This window comes from Narcine bancroftii, chromosome 1 (genome assembly GCF_036971445.1).
Source record: "Narcine bancroftii isolate sNarBan1 chromosome 1, sNarBan1.hap1, whole genome shotgun sequence".
Classification (NCBI taxonomy): Eukaryota; Metazoa; Chordata; class Chondrichthyes; order Torpediniformes; family Narcinidae; genus Narcine; species Narcine bancroftii.
This window is the reverse complement of record NC_091469.1, coordinates 150,255,019-150,278,593: the sequence shown is the minus strand read 5'-3', so window position 1 is coordinate 150,278,593 and position 23,575 is coordinate 150,255,019. Positions and strand designations below refer to the sequence as shown.

The following is a 23,575-nucleotide window of genomic DNA, read 5'->3' as shown; positions in this document are numbered from 1 at the left end:
TCCACCTTTCTGCGTTCCTGGGAGTAATGGTGGAGGTGGATAATGGAGGTGATGTATACTTCCTAGAATCATATTTGGTTCATTGTACCTGCAGAATAGTTCAACTCCTCAGTTGCTTCCACTCCTCAGTCCTTTGCTTGTAGTCCTGGAGTTCTGCTACTTAAGTTTGATTTTTAGTTCTCTTTTGACCTTCACTGTTGAATCTCCTTCTCTGCTCTTTTTGTCTGCCGGCCGCAGATCACAGCTGCCCAAATACTTAAAGGGAAAGGTTAAACAGGTTTAGGACTTTGTTGCCTGGAGTGCAGAAGAATGAGGGGAGATTTGATCATCTACAAAATTATGATGGGTAGAGATAATAAAAGTAGGTTTTTCCCACTGAGGTAGGTGAGATGCAAACCAGAGATAAAGGTGAAAGCGGAAAGGTTTAGGGGAGAGTGGCGGGACTGTGGAACAAGCTGCCAGCTGAAGTGGTGAATGTGGTCTCCTATGCCGACCAACCTTTTGCCAGTACCTTCTAAAAAGGAGGCATTAATGGACATGGAGAGCAGTGGCAGAGGGTCTAATAGAAAGGCTCTTTCAGGAAGCTAGCATGGGACTGAAGGGTCAAATATCTTCCTTCCATCCTTCTTGATTCTCCTCTGTGGGATGCTAAGAATGCCTGCTGCACTCTCTGCCATACGGTTGGCATAGCGGTTAATGCGACACCTTTACAGCGCCAGCGATCGGGACCAGGCCTGGGTTCGAATTTCATTGCTGAACTTAAGGAGTTTGAATGTTCTCCCCATGTTTGCATGGGTTTTCCCAGGGGCTCCAGTTTCTTCCCACCGTTCAAAACATACCAGGGGTGTAGGTTTATTGGGTGTAAATTGGGCCAAAATGGGCTGTCGCTGCGCTGTATGTCTAAATTTTTAAAAAATTAAGTCAAGGCTGACACGTGTTCATAAGGTGGTTCAGAAGGCATATGGTGTGCTGGCTTTCATTAGTCAGTGGATAGAGTTCAAGAGCCATGAGGTAATATGGCAGCTCTATAAAACTCTGATTAGTCCACACTTGGAGTATTGCGTTCAGTTCTGGTCGCCTCATTATAGGAAGGATGTCAATGCTTTGGGGAGGGTGCAGAGGAAAGTTACCAGGATATTGACTGGATTGGAGAGCAGGCTATTTAAATCAAATTTGACAGACCAAGGGCTATGCTCTTTTATTTCCATATATAAAATGTATTCACAAAAAATTATTTGAAAAAGAAAATGGTTCAGTTTCTTTTCATGAGGTTAGTGTCTTATCTATCCATCTCTAAACATTGTTACCTTAATTCTCTATTTAACACCATTGCCTCTACTGTAGCCCCTTGTAATTAGACCCCTCTTTGTTTCTTGAGGGACTTCGTTTTGGTCTCAATCCCTCAATGCTCAGTAATGGAAGGGCTCTAGACTGTGGTCCTTCCCCATAGTGCCCTTGTGTTGGCTGTGCCAAGCCTTGGTGCATCCCTCAGCAGCCTGGAATGTACCAGTTGGCAGTATTCCCTCAGTGGCATCTCTCTGTGCTGGAAGACCAACAAACTTTAGGCAGACCTAAGTGTGCCTTTCACTGAGTTGATGATCGTCCAGCAGTTCTGGGCTCTGTGTACATTCCTGGGAACAGTCTGTCACGTTGGTGGTGGAGATGAACTGTGACAAGAACCTTTGCATTCATCTCTGCGCACGCACACACACACACACACACACACACACACACACACACACACACACACACACACACACACACACACACACACACACACACACACACACACACACACACACACACACACACACACACACTTATCAAATCAATATCCTGCAATGAATTTCTCCACAGTTATCCTGAGGTCACATTTGTGGGTGATGTTCCAGTTGTACTGGAAGAAAGTCAGCCTGAAGAAAACTGAGGTCCTCCATCAGCCAGCTCCCCACCATGACTACCAGCCCCCCCACATCTCCATCGGGCACACAAAACTCAAAACGGTCAACCAGTTTACCTATCTCGGCTGCACCATTTCATCAGATGCAAGGATCGACAATGAGATAGACAACAGACTCGCCAAGGCAAATAGCGCCTTTGGAAGACTACACAAAAGAGTCTGGAAAAACAACCAACTGAAAAACCTCACAAAGATAAGCGTATACAGAGCCGTTGTCATACCCACACTCCTGTTCGGCTCCGAATCATGGGTCCTCTACCGGCACCACCTACGGCTCCTAGAACGCTTCCACCAGCGTTGTCTCCGCTCCATCCTCAACATCCATTGGAGCGCTTACATCCCTAACGTCGAAGTACTCGAGATGGCAGAGGTCGACAGCATCGAGTCCACGCTGCTGAAGATCCAGCTGCGCTGGATGGGTCACGTCTCCAGAATGGAGGACCATCGCCTTCCCAAGATCGTGTTATATGGCGAGCTCTCCACTGGCCACCGTGACAGAGGTGCACCAAAGAAAAGGTACAAGGACTGCCTAAAGAAATCTCTTGGTGCCTGCCACATTGACCACCGCCAGTGGGCTGATAACGCCTCAAACCGTGCATCTTGGCGCCTCACAGTTTGGCGGGCAGCAACCTCCTTTGAAGAAGACCGCAGAGCCCACCTCACTGACAAAAGGCAAAGGTGGAAAAACCCAACACCCAACCCCAACCAACCAATTTTCCCCTGCAACCGCTGCAATCGTGTCTGCCTGTCCCGCATCGGACTTGTCAGCCACAAACGAGCCTGCAGCTGACGTGGACTTTTTACCCCCTCCATAAATCTTCGTCCGCGAAGCCAAGCTAAAGAAAGAACAGGAAGGATCTGGCCTGGAGGGCTCCTCTCGCCGCCAGCCAGACAAAGACCTGACGCTTATTAGAGAGCACTGGCGATGAGGCCTTCCGCCAGATTACTTTTCTCTTTGGAGCGATGAAGTATGAGAGGTGACTTAATGGAGATATACATTTGATTATGAGGGGCCTAGATAGGGTGAACAGCCAGCACCCTTTTTCCCCTGGGGTGACAATAGGAAATACAAGAGGGCATCTGTTTAAAATGAATGGAGGAAAATTTAAGGGAGATGTCAGAGGTAAGTTTTTTACCCAGAGAGTGGTGGGCATCTGGAATACATTGCTGGTACAATAAGAACATTCAAATGACTCCTAGAAAGCAAAATAGAGCGTTTTCAGATAGGAAAAAATTAGATGGTTGTAGAGTAGGTTTATGTGGGTCAGCACAGCATTGTGGGCTAAAGGGCCTGTTCTATCAAGTAAAGTACTATGTTTCCATGAAGCTCATTGAAGTCCAACCCCTGTTTTGTCAACCTTGACCCCCGCCCTGGCAAGGCAATCGAAGGGAGTTGATTGGATGACAATCACAGAATGTGCTGACTTTCCTGTTTCACGACAAGTTCGTGAAGCACATTTTTTTTCCAAAGATAAACTTTATTCCCAATAAATTATGTACAAGACCAAATGCTGTTCCAGACTCTGCATTCATAGTTTAAATCCTATTGGGTGAGATATTTACAAACTTTTACAAGCTATCTCACATGGAGTAAGCTATTTACAGTGTAGCAAAAGCTGTTCAGAAACTTTTTACATTTTGTCAGTCATCTAATCGATGCACATTTGACGTTTAAAATTGTTGCCTTACTGCTGAGACACCACCCCTGCGGCACTTTGTTGTTCCCCCCACCACCAATGAAGCGCATTGCTCTGCATTTAGTACGTCTGCAGCCTTACAGAGGGCTGTCGGATTTGAAAGGGGTGGGGGAGGAGGAGGGGAAAAGAAACACCAACAACTTGCTCACTGTGAAAAGGAAAGGCACTCCTTAAATGGATATGAGATTCTTGGCACTGGGTGAGCATAGAAAAACAAACGAGGCTGAGTCAGTCTGACCTCCTGAAGGCAGTCTTGGGGAGATTGTCCTGACCGAGTACAGCTTCAGCTACCAAATAAGGAGCTGATGCAAACTATTTCAGAATAATTATTTTCTGCCCCACTTTAAACACAGATGGAATGCCGCCCCAGTGACTCATATACGTGGGGTGGGGGGGAGGACTTTACTGACTTAGATTTTAATGTTGGCATTTCTTGTGTTTCTTTGCCTTGAATTTAGAGCTTCCTTTCAGATATCAAGCTCACAGGACAGACCCTTTAGCCACCTGGTTCATACTACTCCATTTCCCCTCCTGCGTGCATCCAGCCTCTCTCTGAGTCACCTAAGCCGAGTCTCGGGAGAGCGACGTCTGCGCTGTTTCTGTTTCCCGCGCAGAGAAGGCACTCCCGCCAGACCAGCGACCGGGGTTCAAGCTCGCTCCCGTCTGTAAGGAGTTTCTCCAATCTCTCTGTGGCCTATGTGGGTGTTCCGGTTTCCTGCCACCTCCCAAAGACGTGCAGGGTCTGTAGGTTTAATCGGTCACATGGGGGTACTTGGGCAGCACGGGGCTCACCAGCCGGAAGGGCCTGATACTGTGCTGTACTTCTAAATTAAATTAAGGTGTTCATCCTGTGTGATGTGATTGAAATCTGGATCTCACTGCCTGAGAAGGTAGTGGGAAGGTGACACTCTTTTAACCTGGAAGAACATTTGAATTGCCAAGACACAGAACGTTGCAAAGTAATATAGATGGGAAGGTCAGCATGAATATGATGGGACTTAATGTCTGTGCTGTGTACCTCAAGTAAAACCATTGCATCTAAATCCACACCAACAGATCCCTTCCTATTCATATGTCATCATCTCAAATCAAAAGCAACTGTACAAAATAACACCGCTCCTTTCTTTATTTAGTTGCATTGATAAACAGTTGCATTTTCTATAAAGAGATAACTATGTTCCATATTGATTTTTCACGACCAGTCTTCCAGGTAGGAAACCAAATCTCACCTCTGAGAATCAGTATCAGAATTTACTGTCATGAATATGTCACAAAATTCGTTGTTTTGCGGCAGCATCACAGTGGAAACATGCTATAAATAATAGAAGAGGGAGTGAGGTCGTGTCTGGGGTTCATTGTCCATTCAGAAATCTGAGGGCAGAGGGGAAGAAGCTGTTTTTTAACCGCACGGTGTTTGCCTTCAGGCTCCTGTACCTCCATCCTGATGGTAGCAGTGAGAAGAGGGCATGTATGGTGAGGATCCTTGTGGATGTCCTCAACGGAGTGGAGACTGGTGCCCGTGATGTCGCTGGCCAAGTTCACAACTCTCTGTCGTCTTTTCCTACATACCAGTCAGAATGCTCTCCACGGTAGACCTACACAAATTTGTAAGAGTCTTTGGTGACATACCAAATCTCAAATTCTTCATGAAGTATATCTGCTGGCGAGCTTTCTTCGCAATTGCATCAACATGGAAACCCCAGGACAGATCCTCAGAGATGTCGACACCCAGGAATGAAGTTCTTAGCCCATTCCACTGCGGATCCCTGAATTCCCCCTCCTGAAGTCTACAATCAATTCCTTAGTTCTGCTAATGTTGAGTGCAAGGTTATTGTTGTGACATCACCCAACTAGCTGTGAACCTCTGCACCGTAACTTACAGTACACCTGTATATAATTCTCATGGGCTGGAATTAAAGTTAATGATTTCTGACCTCTTGTGCATAAATTAATCCTGAATGCAGAATATTAAGTTGAAATGCATGCTTCCTGCCAGAATCGGAGCAGTCTCTTAAATAATCCTTTAGGGACATGGATTCTGGGTGTGGCAGAACCCAGCCATGCAGTGGGAACTTTCCCTTAGGCCATTCCATCACGCCCCACCAATGTAACTCTGTTCCAACTCTGTACTTTGCCAAGCTGGGGATGTGGTTGTGTGGGAACTTCAGATCATTGACTGAGAGCCAGAACACAATGAGCTTTCTCTGAGCGATGGGTGTTAGCTTTGGCTCAGAGTCAGCCCCACTACCGAGGCATGAACTGTACTGAGGGGATGCCATCGTAACGGAAATTTCAGTTATCCCTTTCTTTCTGGTCGACATTTGCCCCTTACTGCCAGAGGATATGGCAGAGGCGGGGACAATTGCTTCATTGAAAAACATGAGTAGGAAAGGTATCAGATATGGGCCAAATGCAGACAAATTGGACCAGATTGGTTGGCATAGGTAAGTTGGGTGGAAGGGTCTGTTCCTGTGCTGTACAATCCATGACAACCTCATCCTCTGACTCTGTTCCTTTCCTTCTCTTTGCCCTGCCCGCCACATCTGTCTTCCGTCTATCGGCGCCTCCATCCCTGCCCTTCCCCTCCTCTTATCGGAGAGCAGCTTTCTCAGGCCTCTCCCCCCACCCCCACCCTCCCCATCAGCTCTTCGCTTCCTCCTTTTCCTTCCCTCTCCCTCTGGCCTTCACCTATCACCTCCCTCCTTCCCCTCTTCCTCCTCCCATCTTCTTCCTCGGGAGCTTGGCATCCCTGAAGGAAGGCTCAGACCTGAACCATCAATGGCCCACTGCTTTCCACGGTTGCTGCATGACACGCTGAGCTCCTCTGGCACCTTTGTGCATTCTTCCCGTTCTCCACCATCTGCAGACTCCTTGTGCAGTATTGTTTCTCATGACTGGTTTCCTCAAGAAATACTGCTAGGAAGCAATTTCGGAGCAATTTGAAACGATGAAGGAAGGACCTAGAGACTGTGGTGGAACACGGCACTGCAGGCATGACCTCACTGGACTGGCAGACTGGTCCACCTCCTGTACCTGTAGCTCCACCCCTAATAAAGGCTGAGAGCCCTATAATCTCCTCCCTCAAATCTGCCTTGGACATGAGCCAGCAGCATGTCGAGGCATGATGAGGTTTTCTGATTAATAAAGCCTTTGACTATTTGCTTCATGACTGCCAGTGGTCATTGATCGTGCCATAATTTATTAATCAGAATTTTTTTAACTGCCATGGACAAGGCGATTAGACTGGAGAAGCTGGAAACCAATCTGAAGGGCTCAGAGGCCTCCATCAGGTTCGACACATGGCTACATTGCTTGAAGGCCTACATGAGACGCTACGAGATCACAGCTGACAGCAATCAATAGGACCTGCTCTTCGCAGCAGTGGACCACCAAACGTACCAAATAATTTGTGACTGCAATGGGTACAAAGAAGCAACGGCCCTTTGTAAGGGCCATTCAGGAGCTGGGGTGTGCCGGAATGTGACTGCATGACCAGTGCCGATGGACATTGACCCGTGTCACCCTGCCGGACTTCATTCAAAAAAATGAGGGGTGAATATGGTGGAACGCGGTACTGCAGGCATGACCACATCGGGCCTGGCAGACTGGCCTGCCTTCTGTACCTGTAGCTCCGCCCCGTAAGATCCCTAATAAAGGCTGAGACCCCGAGACTCCTCCCTCATACCTGCCTTGGATGCGAGCCAGTAGCAGGTCGAGGCATCCCAAGGTTTTCTGATTGATAAACCCTTTGACTACTTGCTACGTGTCTGCGAGTGGTCATTAGTTGTGCCAACAGCAAAAAGCTGACTCAGGGAGTCAGGCTGCACCCATGGGAGAACTAGAACATAGAATATTACATCTACACCCTTACTTGTTTACCACAAGTGGAGCTGATGGGCTGAGTGAGGGATTGTGCCAAGCTTTGTTTGCCTTCAAGCTTTGCGATTGAAATTCTGTTTACTGCAGCATGGAACCCAGAAATCACAGGGTCAGCTGCAAAAGCTGGAGAGAGGGGCCTGAGTAGGTCGGCTACAATGGCACGCCGACCAAACGGTCTGGCAGTGTTTCAGGGTTGGGATCCCTTACAAAGTCTCTGGATGCCACCCCAACCACTGAGTCCCTCCACCTTCTGCGGCGGACCCCGCGATTGTAGGGTTCCACACCGCAGTCAGCACAATTTCAGCCACAGGGCACAGAAGAAGCAAAGCTTGGCAGAACCCCTTGCTGAGCCTACCAGCTCCATTTGTGGTGAACAAGAAAGTCTGCAGATCCCGAGGTACACCGCTGCTCACAAACAGTCTTAGAAAGCCTGAGCCTTTCATCGGTAATGTTGAAATGTCTTCCTGATTTTTCACCAGTCCCGATGAAGGGCTCAGGCCCAAAACTTCGAATGCCTTTTGCTTCCTGTGGTCACTGTGTGACCTGCTGAGTTTCTCCACTGTACTCCATTTGTGGTAGGCAGTTGCAGACAGGGCACTCTGTTCTCTACACCAGCCATTCTCAACAGGGTGGGGGGGGGGCCGTACACCATTCCCCCCTACCCCCAACCATGGGGATCACAGACTGAAATTATAAAATAATTTTTATGTTTTTTTTATATATAGTCGTGTAGCAAAGATAAAACCTCACCCTCTTGACTGGAGGGAGAACTAATGCTTTCTAGTGAACTGTGACTCACTAGAGGTGTCCTGTACTGACGACTGGTCCCGCCTCCCGCCCCTCCCCCCGGGGGCCCGTATCTAAACCTGGTTTCCCGCCTAAGCCTGTTCATCAACCCTACCTGTGTTGTCTGCTAATAAAAGCATTAGTTCTCCCTCCACTCGAGTGTGAGCTTTTATCTGTGCTACATGCTTTTATTAGCTTACAACACAAGTAGAGTTCATGAACGGGCTTCAGAGGGGTTCTGGGTTTAGGTGGGAAACCAGGGTTAGATACGGGCCCCTGAAGAAGGGGCAAGGAAGCAGGACCAGTCGTCAGTAGAGCACACCTCCAGTGAATCCAAATTCACTACATTCACCCCTTCCTTCAGAATTAAGGGTCTGTGGATGAAGAGAACAAGGAACAGAAGCTGGCAATAGACACAGAAGAGAAATATTTACAATATTATTTACAGATTTAGGTTGTCCGGGGTTCTGGAGATCCTGGTAGAGTGCCTTAGCACCAGGGAACCTTGGGCTTCTTGGGTCTCCTGATGCCCTTGTGATGGAGGAGAGGTGGGTTGGGTCTCTGTCTCAATGATGGAGGGGATTCACTCTTCTCCTGAACCGAATACCCTGAGGCCCTGAGCGTGGGCAGGGAGAAAAAGCGGTAGCTCGAGGGGCATCTGAGGCAACGGATCCACCATTCCAGCGGGTGCCAGGTCCCTGATGGAGACGGTGATCTCCCTGCCATAAGGGTACTCCACGTAGGTGTACATGGGGTTGGCATGGAACAATTTCACCCTTTCCACCAGGGGGTCAGTCTTGCTTCCCCTCATGTGCTTCTTAAGAAGGACTGGACCAGGACTAGTGAGCCAGTCTGGGAGTGTAGTCCCCAATGCCAACCTTCTTTCAAATGTAAATATGACCTCATGAGGAGTAGCATTGGTTGCAGTGCAGAGAAGTGACCGAATTGAGTGGAGCGCGATGGGGAGGACATCCTGTCAGCGTGAGTCTGGAAGGGTTTTTTGTTTCAGGGCAGGTTTGACAGCCTTGCAGACCGTGGCGTTCTCTTTTTCAACCTGCCCGTTCCCCCGGGGGTTGTAATTTGTAGTCCTGCTAGATGCGATGCTCCTTGCCAGCAGGTATTGACGCAGCTTGTTGGTCGTGAAGGCTGAGCCCCGGTCACTATGAATATAGCTGGGATACCCGAACAGGGTAAAATGGAGTCTAGGGCCTTCATATCCGACGATGCGGGCGTGTCTGGGCACAGGATGGCGAACGGAAAGTGAGAGTACTCATTGATGACCAAGAGAAAGTAGATGTTCCATTTCGTGGAGGGGAGAGGTCCTTAAAATTGACGCTGAGCCGTTTGAAGGGCCTGGATGATTTAATCAGGTGTGCTTTTGCGGGGAAAAAAAAATCCGGCTTGCACTCAGCACAGACCTGGTATGACCTGGTCATTTCCCTGACATCTTCTATTGAGTAGGAGAAATTGTGGCACTTGACAAACTGAGCCACGTGGGTGACCCCTGGATGGCAGAGCTAATTGTGTATAGTCCGCAGTTGACCGGTGTGTGTGGAGGCATCCCCTGGACAAGGCACCTGGAGGATTGTTAAGGGCTCCTGGCCAGTGGGCGATGTCAAAACTACAGGTGGAGAGTTCGATCCTCCACCTACCAATTTTGTCATTCTTGACTTTGCCCCTCTTGGCCTTGATGAACATGAATGCGACAGAGCGCTGGTCTGTGAGAAGCGTAAATCTTCTACCAGCCAGGTAGTGCCTCCAGTACCTTATGGCTTCTACAATGACCTGAGCCACTGACGGCTTCTGGAGCTTATGGCCATGAAGCCTCCATGAGGAAAAGGCAACCGGCCTGCCCGCCTGATTGGGAATAGCGGCCAGGGCTATGTCCAAAGCATCACTTTCCACTTGGAAAGGTACATTTTTGTCTACCACGTGCATAGCGGCTTTCACAATATAACTTCGGAGGTAATTAAAAGCCGTCTGGGCTTTGGCAAAAAGGGTGTAAGTGGTAGCCTTTAAGAGGGGATGCACCTTGTCGGCATATTGAGGGACCAACTGGGCGTAATATGAGAAAAACCCCAGGCATCAACTCAAAGCCTATGTGGTTCCAGGGAGAGGAAGCTCTAACAGGGGCGCATTCTATCAGAGTCAGGGCCAATTATGCCATTCTCCACCACATACCCAAGGATAGCCAGTCGTGTAAATCTTGAATGCACATTTGTCAGAATTGTAGGTGAGATTCAGGGCTCTCGCTGCATGGAGAAAGCTCTGGAGTTTGGCATCATGGTATTCCATGGTGTGGCCACAGATGGTGACATTGTCGAGGTAGGGGAAGGTAGCCTTCAACCTGTTCTCATCCACCATCCTATCCATCTGCCACTGGAAAATAAACACCCCATTGGTAATACCGAAAGGGACCCTCCGGAACTGATAGAGTCCACCGTTAGCCTCAAATGCTGTGTACGGGCGGACCTCAAAATGGATTGGCAGCTTTCAGGTCGAAGATCGAATAGTCCCGAAACTGCACAATATCATTCACCATGTCCGAAAAGCGAGGGAGGGGTATGCGTCCAGGAGTGTGTATCTGTTAATAGTTTGGCTATAGTCAATCACTAACCTGGTCTTGTTTACCCCCTTTACTGCCACTACTTGCGCTCTCCACGGGCAGGTGCTGGTTCGATGATACCTTCCTCCAGCAGGCGCTGGGTCTCCGTCTTTATGAACTCCCTGTCTACCGCGCTGTACCTCCTGCTCTTGGTGGCGATGGGCTTACAGTTGGCAGACAGGTTTGGGAACAGAGGCGGTGGTTTTGATGTTCATCGAGGAGATGCTCCAAGTGGGTTCTGGTTTTGAGGGCCCTCCATTCAGAACCGTCACCGGGGGAGGGGACCAGAAAACTCCAAGGTCACGCTTTTAAGATGACACAGAAAGTCCAGACCCAATAATACTGGAGCACATAATTCATCTAAAATGTACATGCGAAATTTACAAAATTTCCCCCCTTCAAATGACAGGTGAATTATACAATGTTTCTGTTCGTGCGCTGAATGGGACTGGGTCATTAGGAAGATTCGGTAATGAGACGGGTACATTTTTAAGTTATATTTTTGCATAGTCCGTGAGTCTATGAAACTTTCCGTGGAGCCTGTGTTCATCAGGCACTTGGTCGAATGTCCTTTTACCTTCACCGTCACCATCGAGTTGCTGAGCTGGTGAGGTCTGTTCTGGTCGAGGACCAGTGATGCCAGGTTGCCGGAGACGCCGTGTTCTTCCCTCGAGTGGCTCCCTCTGTTCTCAGTCGACCTGAGCAGGTAAGATGGAGCTGATCTCCTCCTCTGATGACGACGGTGCTGAATTCAAAATTGGGCTGCAGCAAGATGGCCGCTGAGACATTTTGCGTCATTTCCATCGGCGGCAGGTTGCGCAGCAGGCGATCTCGGGCGAGTCCGGCGCAGACGGCTTGGGGCTGGAATCGTATATAGGAATGGTACAGGCCGCGGACTTCCCCGGACCTCTCTTCGCACGACAGACCCTCGCCCATTGTCCCTTCCTCCCACAGATGGAGCACGCCGAGCCTTTGGTCAGGCAGCGGGCACAGGTGGCTGTGGAGGCCAGGCTATTGGGTATATTTAAGGCAGAGGTTATGTGGAGAAGGCTGGGCAGTGGGATGATTAAATGCTGGGGAAGACTTGATGGGCTGTAGAGCCTATTTATGTTCCGAGGTCTTATGACTTATGGTGTTGTGGAACATTTAAGCAAATTTATTTTGTATTTCAATTTTGTATGTGATTATTATGTGCTGAGTGAAAAATGCATTATGTGTTTGCATGTACATAGTACTCCTGAGAAACACCATTTCATCTGGTTGTATATGTACAGTCAGATGATAACAAGCTTAAACTTGAAGTTGAACCAGCAATTTTATCATTATGTTCTCCTTCATCTGTGTCCACTTCCCTGGGCTTCCTTACCAATGCTGGCCCCTGAACTATTCTCACCCTTGTTTTCCAAGATATCCCAGGTAGCTCTGTTCTAGTTTCTTTTGCAAGTCACTCAGCTTTGAATATAATTGTCCCATCTCCACTCATTTTCACATACTGGGAGCTTGAGTGCCTTTCCAGAACTGCCTTTTCCTTTCACTTTCAGATGCTCTTTGTCTCCCTTCTTTGCCCAAGGCTTTGGTTATCAACCCTAATATCTCCTAATGAGGCTCAATCTCAAACCTTGTCTGGCAAGGTATGAAAAATTTGGGGCAACAGGAGCACAAGTCCTCCAAGGTCATGAAGAGTGCTTTAGGCATATTGCTGTCCATAAATCAAAGTATTGAGTACAGTAGTTGGGATTTTCTGGTGATGTTAGTGAGGCTAAATTTGAAGCATTTTGGTCACTTAATGACTGGAAAGACATCAATAAGATTGAAAGAGTGCAGAGGAGATTTACAGGGATGTTTCCAGGATTTGAGGAACTGAGTCACAAGGAAAGGTTAAACAGGTTAAGACTTTATTCCCTGGAGTGTAGAATGAGGAGAGATTTAATGGAGTATACAATATTATGAAGGGTGTAGATAGAATAAATCCAACCAGGTTTTTTCCATTGTTAAGTCAAGTGAAGTCACCTTCACTTATTGTTCATACCATGCTCACACAGTAAAGACGAGATAGCATTTCTCCAGGACATCGGGACATATTTACATAAATATAAGTGAGAATAAAATATTAAGACATATACAGTAACAGTCCATGGTATCTTTACCACTAATGTTGTGGGAATTCAGGAGCCTGATGTCCTGGGAGAAAAACCTGTGGTGCAATCTGGATGTAAGGGCCCAAATGCTGCAGTACCTCCTACCAGATGGCAGAAGGGAGAACCTTTTACCTGAGGGGTGTGTGGGATCTTTCTCAATGTTTATTGCCTTTCACCTGCATGATGTGTTGTAGATGACCTTCATGGTAGGAAGAGAGCCCCCAGTGATCTTTTCTGCTGACTTCACTATCCTCTGTAGGGTCTTGCGGTCCAAGGTGTTACAGCTTCTGAAGCAGGCGGTGATACAATTGCACAGGATGCTCTCGATACATCCTCTGTAGGATGTAGTAAAGATGGAGGGTGGTAAATGAACTTTTCTCAGCCTTCACAGGAAGTAGAGACGCTGCTGGGCTTTATTGGCTCTGAAGATGGTGTTAAGGGACCAGGTGAGAATCTCCACAAAGTCGACTCCAAGGAACTTGACACAACGTTCGAGCCGTCAATGGTCAGAGGAGAGTTATCACCACTGGCCCTTCTGAAGTCGACAACCATATACCCCTTTAAGTTTCTTCTTTTCTTTTCTTCTTTCTTTGGCTTGGCTTCGCGGACGAAGATTTATGGAGGGGGTAAAAAGTCCACGTCAGCTGCAGGCTCGTTTGTGGCTGACAAGTCCGATGCGGGACAGGCAGACACGATTGCAGCGGTTGCAAGGGAAAATTGGTTGGTTGGGGTTGGGTGTTGGGTTTTTCCTCCTTTGCCTTTTGTCAGTGAGGTGGGCTCTGCGGTCTTCTTCAAAGGAGGTTGCTGCCCGCCAAACTGTGAGGCGCCAAGATGCACGGTTTGAGGCGTTATCAGCCCACTGGCGGTGGTCAATGTGGCAGGCACCAAGAGATTTCTTTAGGCAGTCCTTGTACCTTTTCTTTGGTGCACCTCTGTCACGGTGGCCAGTGGAGAGCTCGCCATATAATACGATCTTGGGAAGGCGATGGTCCTCCATTCTGGAGACGTGACCCATCCAGCGCAGCTGGATCTTCAGCAGCGTGGACTCGATGCTGTCGACCTCTGCCATCTCGAGTACTTCGACGTTAGGGGTGTAAGCGCTCCAATGGATGTTGAGGATGGAGCGGAGACAACGCTGGTGGAAGCGCTCTAGGAGCCGTAGGTGGTGCCGGTAGAGGACCCATGATTCGGAGCCGAACAGGAGTGTGGGTATGACAACGGCTCTGTATACGCTTATCTTTGTGAGGTTTTTCAGTTGGTTGTTTTTCCAGACTCTTTTGTATAGTCTTCCAAAGGCGCTATTTGCCTTGGCAAGTCTGTTGTCTATCTCATTGTCGATCCTTGCATCTGATGAAATGGTGCAGCCGAGATAGGTAAACTGGTTGACCGTTTTGAGTTTTGTGTGCCCGATGGAGATGTGGGGGGGCTGGTAGTCATGGTGGGGAGCTGGCTGATGGAGGACCTCAGTTTTCTTCAGGCTGACTTCCAGGCCAAACATTTTGGCAGTTTCCGCAAAGCAGGACGTCAAGCGCTGAAGAGCTGGCTCTGAATGGGCTCATTCAAGCCCTTTAAGTTTAATTAATGTTCAGAGACAGGTTGTTGGCTCTGCACCAGTACGTTAGCGACTGCACCTCGTCTCTATACACTGACTCCTCATTCTTACTGTTAACTTAGGCAAGATAAGAACTAGAAGAAATGGGTTAAGTGTTAAAGGGGAAAAGTTTAAAGGGAACATTGGGGGAACTTCTTCACGCAGAGAGTGGTGGAGTGCAGAATGAGCTGTGTGAAATAATAAATGCAGGCTTAAATTTTGATATTTATGAAAAATTTCAACAGGTGCATGGATGGGAGGGGTTTGGAGGGATATGGGGCAGGTCAGTAGGACGAAGCAGAATAATACCATATATAACATATATAACAGTTTACAGCGCAGAAACAGGCCATATCGGCTCTTCGAGTCCGCGCCAGTTCACTTGAACAACTCCACTAGTTCCCCCCTCCCACTCTCCGCCCATAACCCTCCAACCCCCTCACATCCATGTACACATCTAACCTTCTCTTAAATGACAGAATGGACCCTGCCACAACTATCTCCTTTGGAAGATCATTCCATTCTGCCACCACTCTCTGAGTGAAGAGGCATCCTCTAACATTTCTCTTAAAGTTTTGCCCCCTTACCCTTAACTTATGCCGTCTTGTTCCAACCTCCCCTGCCCTCAGGGGAAAGAGTCTACCCACGTCTAGTCTATCTACTCCCTTCATAATTTTAATTACCTCTATCAAATCCCCTCTCAACCATCTACGTTCCAATGAATAAAGTCCCAGTCTCCTTAATCTTTCTCGGTACTCTAGATGCTGTAAGCCAGGCAACATCTTTTTTAATCTTCTCTGCACCCTCTCCATCTTATCTATATCCTTCCTATAATTTGTATACCAGAAATGAACACAGTACTCCAAATCTGGCCTCACCAATGCCTTAAACTGGAAGGGCTGAAGGGCCTATTTCTGTGCTGTAGTGTTCCATGATTCTCTGATGCAACAAAAATCAGTGAGATTCCCTTCACATACATTCCTGCACAATCACTGCCTAAGTTTTAACTCTCCTGGGAAGGGTTTTATTGTGTTAAAGGCATCTCCATTTTAATTTGTTGAGTTTTGGGTTTGGTGACACGATGTTTATTTTGCCAACTTCTTGGTTTTTTTGCAATACAGTATTATTCCAACATTGGCCTGAAAAAGACGCCAGCCGTGAGTCTTGCAGTGGCATGGCTGGCGGAGTTGATGTCTAACAGTGCCAGAGTTGGGGGGGAGGCGAGGTTGATGAGACTGTGAGGAGAATTTAAAAATGGGACGGATGTAGGATTAGTGTGGTTTTCAAACTTCTTCTTTCCACTCACGTACCACCTTAAGTAACCCCTATGCTATCGGTGCTCTGTGATCAGTAAGGGATTGCTCAAGGTGGGATGTGGGTGGGAAGGGAAGGTTGAACACCACTGTTTTAATCGTACCCAATTAAGTCATTATGTGCACGGTTTCATAACTCCAAAGGAAAGGGGCAATGACTATCTTTATCAAGCAAAATATTTCAGTAACAATTGGGTCTAGAGCAGTGATTTTTTTTTCTCCACTCACATCCCACTTGAAGCAATCCCTTGATGGCAGAGGGATTACTTAAAGTGGGATGTGAGTGGAAAGAAAAAGGTTGAGGACCACTAATGTAAATGGATGGTTGATCTCACTGAATCCAAGGACTGTTTCTATAGATAATCTTTCTCTGACACTCTGATTCTGGGAACCGATTCCAATTGTTTATTATCATGTGTACCAACATAGAATGCAAAGCATTGTTTTGTGTGCTATCCAGGCAGGTCAACTCATGATTCCTGGAATGATCAAAAATGATTCCTGGAATGAAGGGATTACCCTAAGAGTTCAGAATCAGAATTTATTTTCATGAACAAGTCATGAAATTCTGTGGCAGTGTCATAGCGGAAACTTGCATGTTATAACATTACTATAAAAAATATAATAATAGTCCACAAAAAATAAGGCAGTGTTGTTACGAGCCCAGAGGGCTCCAAAAACTAGCAGGAACAGAAATTCACTAAGACAATGTCGACTTAAAACTGGTTTTATTTTCTTAAATACATAATAAAAAGATCAATACTTGTTACTATTAACTTAACCTAATTTAACTCCATTCTAATTCTAATGTGTATGTAATGTTTATGTATAACATAACATAGCATAACAATTACAGCACGGAAACAGGCCATTAGGCCCTTCTAGTCTGCACCGAACCAAACACCCCTTTCTAGTCCCACCTCCCTGCACAATGCCCATAACCCTCCATCTTCTTCTCATCCATATACCTGTCCAACCTTTTCTTAAATAATACAATTGACTCCGCCGCCACTATTTCTCCCGGAAGATCATTCCACACGGCTACCACTCTCTGAGTCAAGAAGTTCCCCCTCATGTTACCTCTAAACCTCTGCCCCTTAATTCTTAACTCATGTCCTCTTGTTTTAATCTTTCCTCCTCTTAATGGAAATAGTCTATCCACATCCACTCTGTCTATCCCTTTCATAATCTTAAATACTTCTATCAAATCCCCTCTCAACCTTCTACGCTCCAAAGAATAAAGACCTAATCTGTCCAATCTCTCCCTATACTCTAGATGCTTAAACCCAAGGAAAATTCTTTTTCACTGTCCAATCATTCACTTTCACTTCTCCAAATTCACCGGTACCCGGCAATCTTCCATACTGTGCACAGAATTGAACAGACGTATTCACTAGGATCTGATGTCTTAACTTAAGTTGCTATCTCTCAGGAAGGTGTTGGTTTCAGAGAGATATTCGTTGATCGTTGGACACAAAACTGATCTCCTTCAATCAGCGACTGAAGTGTCTTACTTGCCACCTCTTGTGTTTTTCCAAAAGATGACCTCGTCTTCCAGGTTACCGGAAGGAGATTTTCTTTTTCCCTTATTCCAGGAGAAACACAATAACCAGCCACAACCTCTGCAATTGACAACAGAGATTTAGAACAGGCTGAACTCAGAACTCAAGCCCCATCTTGAAATGGGGTCATGCAGCAGATCCGCCAACTTGCAGCCTTTACCGCAAACTGTTACAGAATACTCACTCAATCAATGGATGTTTTCCCTCTGTTTGCAAAACTACGTGGCCCCTCTTAGAACAACAAACTTCCACCAGACATTTAAAACTCTGGCACCAGGCTCTGGTACTTGAGCCTGGACATTGTTCAAACATGCTGGTCCATTAACATCTCACAAGCACTTCCCATTGTCTCTGCAAAGTCAACTGTGATGCCTACTCTTGCATACATTACGGCAAGTTAGATGTTTGTTTGGGAAATGTGACCAGATAACTTAACATCAAAATCTTATATTTTATCATCATTTTATTAACTTATTCCTAATGGTATCTTTGGTTCATTGAATATTCAGGAATCTAATGGCAGTGGGGAAGAAGCTGTCTTGAATGTTCATCTTTAGGCTCCTGTACCTTTTTCCCAATGTAGCAGAGTGAAGAGGGCATGGCCTGGGTGGTGGGGGTCTTTGAGGATAATGGCTGCTTTTTTTAGACACCGCCTCATGTAGATGTCCTTGATAGACTGAAGTCTGGTGCTCGTGATGTCGCAGGCTGAGTTAACAACCCTCTGGAGTTTATTCTCATCCTGAGACTTGGCGCCTCTATACCAGGCAGAGATGCAGCCAGCCAGAATGCTCTCCGTGGTAGGTTTATGAGAGTCTTGGATGTCAGACTGAATCTCCTCAAACACTTAATATAGTATAGACACTGGCTAGCCTTCTTTGTGACTGCATCAATGTGGAGGCTCCAGGACAGTTTCTTGACACCCAGGAATTTGAAATTCTTGCCCCCTCTACTACTGAACCTTTGAGGACTGGGTAATGTTCTCCTGACAGCTCTTGACTGGATTTCAGAAGGATGAGGGAGGACCTTATAGAAGCATTTGGAATGTTGAAAGGCCCGGACAGAGTAGATGTGGCAAAGTTGTTTTCCATGGTAGGGGAGTCTAGGACCGATATTCAATCAATTACACAAAGACTGAAGTTACTGGAACTGAAGGCTATTATTAGCAAGAGATGGACAGCAACCCTTGTGTTGCTGGCTCTCCCTGACCCGGACCCGAACTGGGGGCAGACTTGCGGCATATCAGCCTTTACAGGGGATAAAGGGGAGGAGTCACGAGCCGGCCAGTGAGAGCAGGGTCAAACATGAAAGGTCATATGATTTACATGCACAATAGTGGATTCACCACAGGACAAGAGGGTACAACTTCAGGATTGATGGACTCCCATTTGAAACAGAGAGGCGGAGGAATTTCTTTTCACCAGAGAGTGGCGGAACTCTGGAATTTGCTATCGAGGGCAGTTGTGGAAGCCTCATCAGAATGTATCAAAGGTTGTGGGGAGAAGGCAGGGGAGTGGGGTGGGGGAGGGAGTATGGATCAGCTCGTAATGAGCGGACTCAACTGGCCAAATAGCCTAATTCTGTTCCTATATATTATGGTCTTATAGAGATATAAGAGGATGCAGACTTCTAGAGGTATGTCAGGGTTGGGGGGCCAGGTGGCGGGTGAAATGGGGGAAGGACCAGAATATTCAATTTTCGAAGAGTAGCTATGAAGTATTGAACTGCACGTTTCACAAACATTTCTATGACTGATTCCACCTGCATTGAATTCGTCCATCGTTATTGAATGAAGATCTACCGGGACCAATGCCTGAAGAGGGCGCACAAAATCAGTGAACCGGTGTGGACTCGAAAGGCCAACATGGCCTGTTTCCGCTCCGTAAATGGTTATATGGAGAAGGTACAGTTAAAGCAGGGTACGGGCACCCTCAATTAGAAATGAAAGGCCCATTCAAGAGTCTGATAATGGCCTTGAATCTGGAGCTTTATATTTTCAACCTCATGTATCTGCTGAAGGAGGATCTTCTGGCAAAGTTCAAAGTCCCTTGAAAACCCAGGCAGAACAAATAATAAGAATTTAGTGACCCAGAGTTCATACAGCATGGAAGCAGGCCCTTCAGGCCCAACTTACTCACACCACCCAAAATGTCCCACCCGTGCTCGGCCCACCTGTCTGCCTTTGGCCCACCACTTTCCAACCCCATCCTTATGCATGTGGTCCACTTTTTCTGCCTTAGTAGCTGCCTGAACCATCTCCTCTGGCCACCCATTCTATGTACCCACCACCCTTCTCTGGGGGGGGGGGGGGGATTTAAAAAAAAAAAGACTCTCTGCCTTCACCCAATCTACTCTTTTCCTGATTTTGCAAGGTGAGGAAGGATTCTCTGTCACCAGAGTAATTTCTGCGGGGGTGCAAGGGGTTAGAGTTGACCTAAGTTAGAGGAAATCTCATTGAATCACACAAAGGTATTACTGGCCTTGGCAGGGTAGATGTGAAGTTAATATTCCCATTGGTTAGGGTCTCTAGAACCAAGGGGTTAGACCTTCTGGACTGGAGAAGCCTCTTCACCCTGAGAGCAATAAAATATTTGGAATGCTTGTGTCAAGATGCCTGTGGAGTTCAATGGCTCAGGAAATTCAAGCCAGATATTTAAGAGAGAATAGATGATGGGTTAGTGCAGTTAAAAATTCACCCACGATTTCACGGACTGGCCGCACAGGAGCAAAGCAGCCGAGCTGTGACCTTCCGCTCCGCCGTGGTCCACTGGAGAAAGGGGGCGGGGACGGGGGGGAGGTGACCTGGGGGTTCGCTGGGTCCCGGGCATCCCCGGCACACCTTCGCGGGCGAAAACCCCGTGGGGGCAGCGCTGGTACCTTAAAGTCAGCCAGCCGAGCCAGGCTGGAGAATTACTGAGTCACTGGGGGGCGGGGGCGGGGGCTGGGGGGGGGATCCTGTCAGAGCCTGACAGCGCTCGCATATATTTGTCGGCTCTCAGTTGGACGCGAACGCGTTCGGGCTGGAATTGACTCAGTGCTGCCCTGAGTTCCTTTTAAAGGGCGCCTTGGACCGAGTGTCTGTGTGGCAGACGAGTCAACAGGAGGTAAGGCACTGTTTATTTGGCCAAGTCCCTGTTTTGTTTTAATAAAAACCCCTTGATTCAGATTTGCAGATCAGAATTGTAGCCACTTCGGGAGGGCTCGGGGCTGACTTTCCCTTCTTCAACTTCCCCAACTTCAACTTTCCCAACTTCAACTTCAACTTCCCAACTTCAACTTCCCCAACTTCAACTTCCCCAACTTCAACTTCAACTTTCCCAACTTCAACTTCAACTTCCCCAACTTCAACTTCCCCAACTTCAACTCATTGAAATAGAGCAGCGCTGGTTAAAGGGGGTGAAATCACTGGTTTTCCAGCTACTTTGGAATTGCAGTCATTGTTGGAACGGGGATAGCCCGTTGGGGCACCGCAAAGCTCCCACCAGGTCCCTGGGCATCTGCTGCAGCCAGGAGGAATTCGGGTCCAACTCGTTCCACATGCCATCGCGGGGCATCTCCGCCTGGGCGCTTCCCGATCTTTGCCAAAGCAGCCGCCCGAGTCGAAGTGGACGTGGGGGTCTCGGAGCGCGGACGGAGGGAGCCCTCCCTCTGAGGGGCATCGGGTCCTCCGGGTTCCTCTGAGAGGGGGCGGTGGCGACTCAGGTCACCCGAGCAGATGTGGCAGCCGGGCACGATGCTGGGACGGCCGCACTTCGGACTCGTCCTGGCTGCGCCGCGGGATGAAGGATGTCGTTGAACCAGAGGAATCTCATCAAGCCCGGAGAGGCTGCAGGCCACCCAGCTCCGAGTGCCCCCCCCCCCCGAGTGTCCCGTCCCCCTGCAGGCAACCCAGCTCCGAGTGCCCCGTCCCCCCCCCCCCCCCGAGTGTCCCGTCCCCCTGCAGACCACCCAGCTCCGCGTCCTGCCGAGGGTCCCCCCCCCCCGCCGAGTGTCCCGTTCCCCCTGCAGACCACCCAGCTCCGCGTCCTGCCGAGTGTCCCGTTCCCCCGAGTGTCCTCCCCCCCACCCCCACACACACCCCTTTCTTTTGGGCACTAGCCTAAGGGGTTCGTTCCCTGGAGGAATGGAGAGGGGCTGAGGAATGACAAGTCCAAATCATGTGGGGTACGGACAAAGTGAACGGCTTCAGGGTAGAAGGGCGTCCACTTAGAACCGAGATGACGGGGGAACCTGGGTGGTTTTGTGGAGGCCAAGTCACTGGGTGTCTTTCAGACACCCAATGTGGCAGGCTCTTGATTAGCCAGGGCGTCAAAGGTTATGGGGAGAAGGCCAGGGAGTGGGGCTGAGTGGGAGAATGGATCAGCTATTGTTTAAATGGGGGGGGGGGGAAGCAGGTTCAATGGGCTGAATAGTCTGTTTCTGCTGTGTGTCTTATGGTCCTTTCTGTGGGGTAGGAGAGTCTAAAACCAGAGAGCTTTGGTTTAGGGGGGGTGGGGGGGCTGAAGATTTAAAAGAGAACTGAGGGGTTTTATATGGTATGAGTGGTAGGAAATGTCAGATTTGTTGTCAGAGTCCATACAACCCCCCAGAGATTCTCTTTTTTCTGCCGGACGAGGCAGAATTACCACTTATTGGTCGTGCAAAACAAACTGTACACGATGTCCACGTGTAAACAACTAAAGAAATGTGTGCAAAGTGAATTTAAAAAATTAATAAAGTGCAAAAGTAAGAATCCTTAAATAAGTCCCTGATTGAGTTTGTCATTGAGGAGTCTGATGGAGCAACTGTTCCTGACCCTGGTGGTTCGAGGCTTGTGGCACCTAATCCTCCTGATGGCAGCAGTGAGGACAGAGTGTGAAGGATGGTGTGGGTCCTCGATGATTGCTGCTGCCCTCCGATCAGCATTTCCCGTAGATGTCCTCGATGGTGGGGAGGGTTTTGCCTGTGATGTCCTGGGCTGTGTCCACTACCATTTGCAGAGCTTCGCGCTCAGGGGTATTTGTGTCTCCATACCAGACCATGATGCGGCCGGTCAGCGCACTTTCCACCGCACCTCTGTAGAAATTTGCCAAGGTTTCTGATGTCATACTAACCCTCCGCAAACTCCTGAAGGAAGTAGAGGTGCTGACGTGCTTTCCTCACGATGCCATTAGCGCGTTGGGTCCAGGAAATATCCTTTGATGTAGTGACTCCCAAGAACTTAAGGAGTGGGGACAAGCCACCCAGACATGTACAGGGATAGGGAACATTTGAAGGAATTTGGCCAAGGGACGAGCTCGGATAGGCAACTTGGACAGTGCGGATGGGTTGGGCTGAAGGGCTGAACTTTTAGTTACGTGCTCCAACTACAGTAGTAAATTCTACACATAAAGCAAGAAAGCTGACTGTAAACGCCATTCAAGAAATGACAAAGAAACTTGTCCATGCATGTGGACTGAGTCCACTGCCTTTCCATTCTGTCCTGCAACAATTCCTCTTTTGTGGGGATTTGTTATCAGTTTTTTAAATTTTTTAAAAGAAACCCTTCCTCTGTCCTTTTCCTTCCAAGCATCACTCAGACTTGCAAAAGGAAATGAGCCCCAGACCCTTCTCCACTGAGGTTAGTTTTGTCATGCAACACATATTGGCAGCCATACAAGACAAGCAAAGTACCTCGGTCCCAGAAGACTGCCAGGGTTGTCATGGTAGCAGACAAGGTAGAATTTTTTTCTTTTTGAATCAATACATGGGGGGGGATGTGACCATTCTTGGTGCTAAATCCCAGTTTGAATTGAATAACAGAAACGGTTCAAACGAGAGGAACTGTGAGAGGAAAACTGTTATGAGCTCCATTGAAATGCGTACCATCTTCGAGCACATAGCTTGATAATGTTTGAACTTTGTTTTGGGGGGAAAAAAGGGGAACATGGTATATCTTGTGCATGGACCAGATGTTAAGGGCAGCTCACTGGCAGAGCTCGTAGAGCTGCTCCCTCACAACACCGGAGACCCAGGTTCAAATCTGACCTTGGTGGTGGGGCGGGGGGGGGGGGGGGGGGGGGGGGTGT

The 23,575-nt window shown here is 48.0% G+C and overlaps 1 protein-coding gene across 5 annotated transcripts in view; it reads left to right on the top strand.

Moving 5' to 3' along the window:
• Nucleotides 1-23,575, top strand: part of palld (palladin, cytoskeletal associated protein) — a 485,446-nt gene that overhangs the window by 329,108 nt on the left and 132,763 nt on the right. Inside the window, exon 1 of one of the 5 annotated variants that reach the window (XM_069941721.1) lies at nucleotides 20,499-20,632. The exons of the other annotated variants lie outside the window; for them this stretch is intronic. The gene's annotated coding sequence lies outside the window, so the exon portion shown is untranslated. Of the gene's footprint in view, nucleotides 1-20,498; nucleotides 20,633-23,575 lie in introns of those variants that run through there. 5 annotated transcript variants of the gene reach the window in all.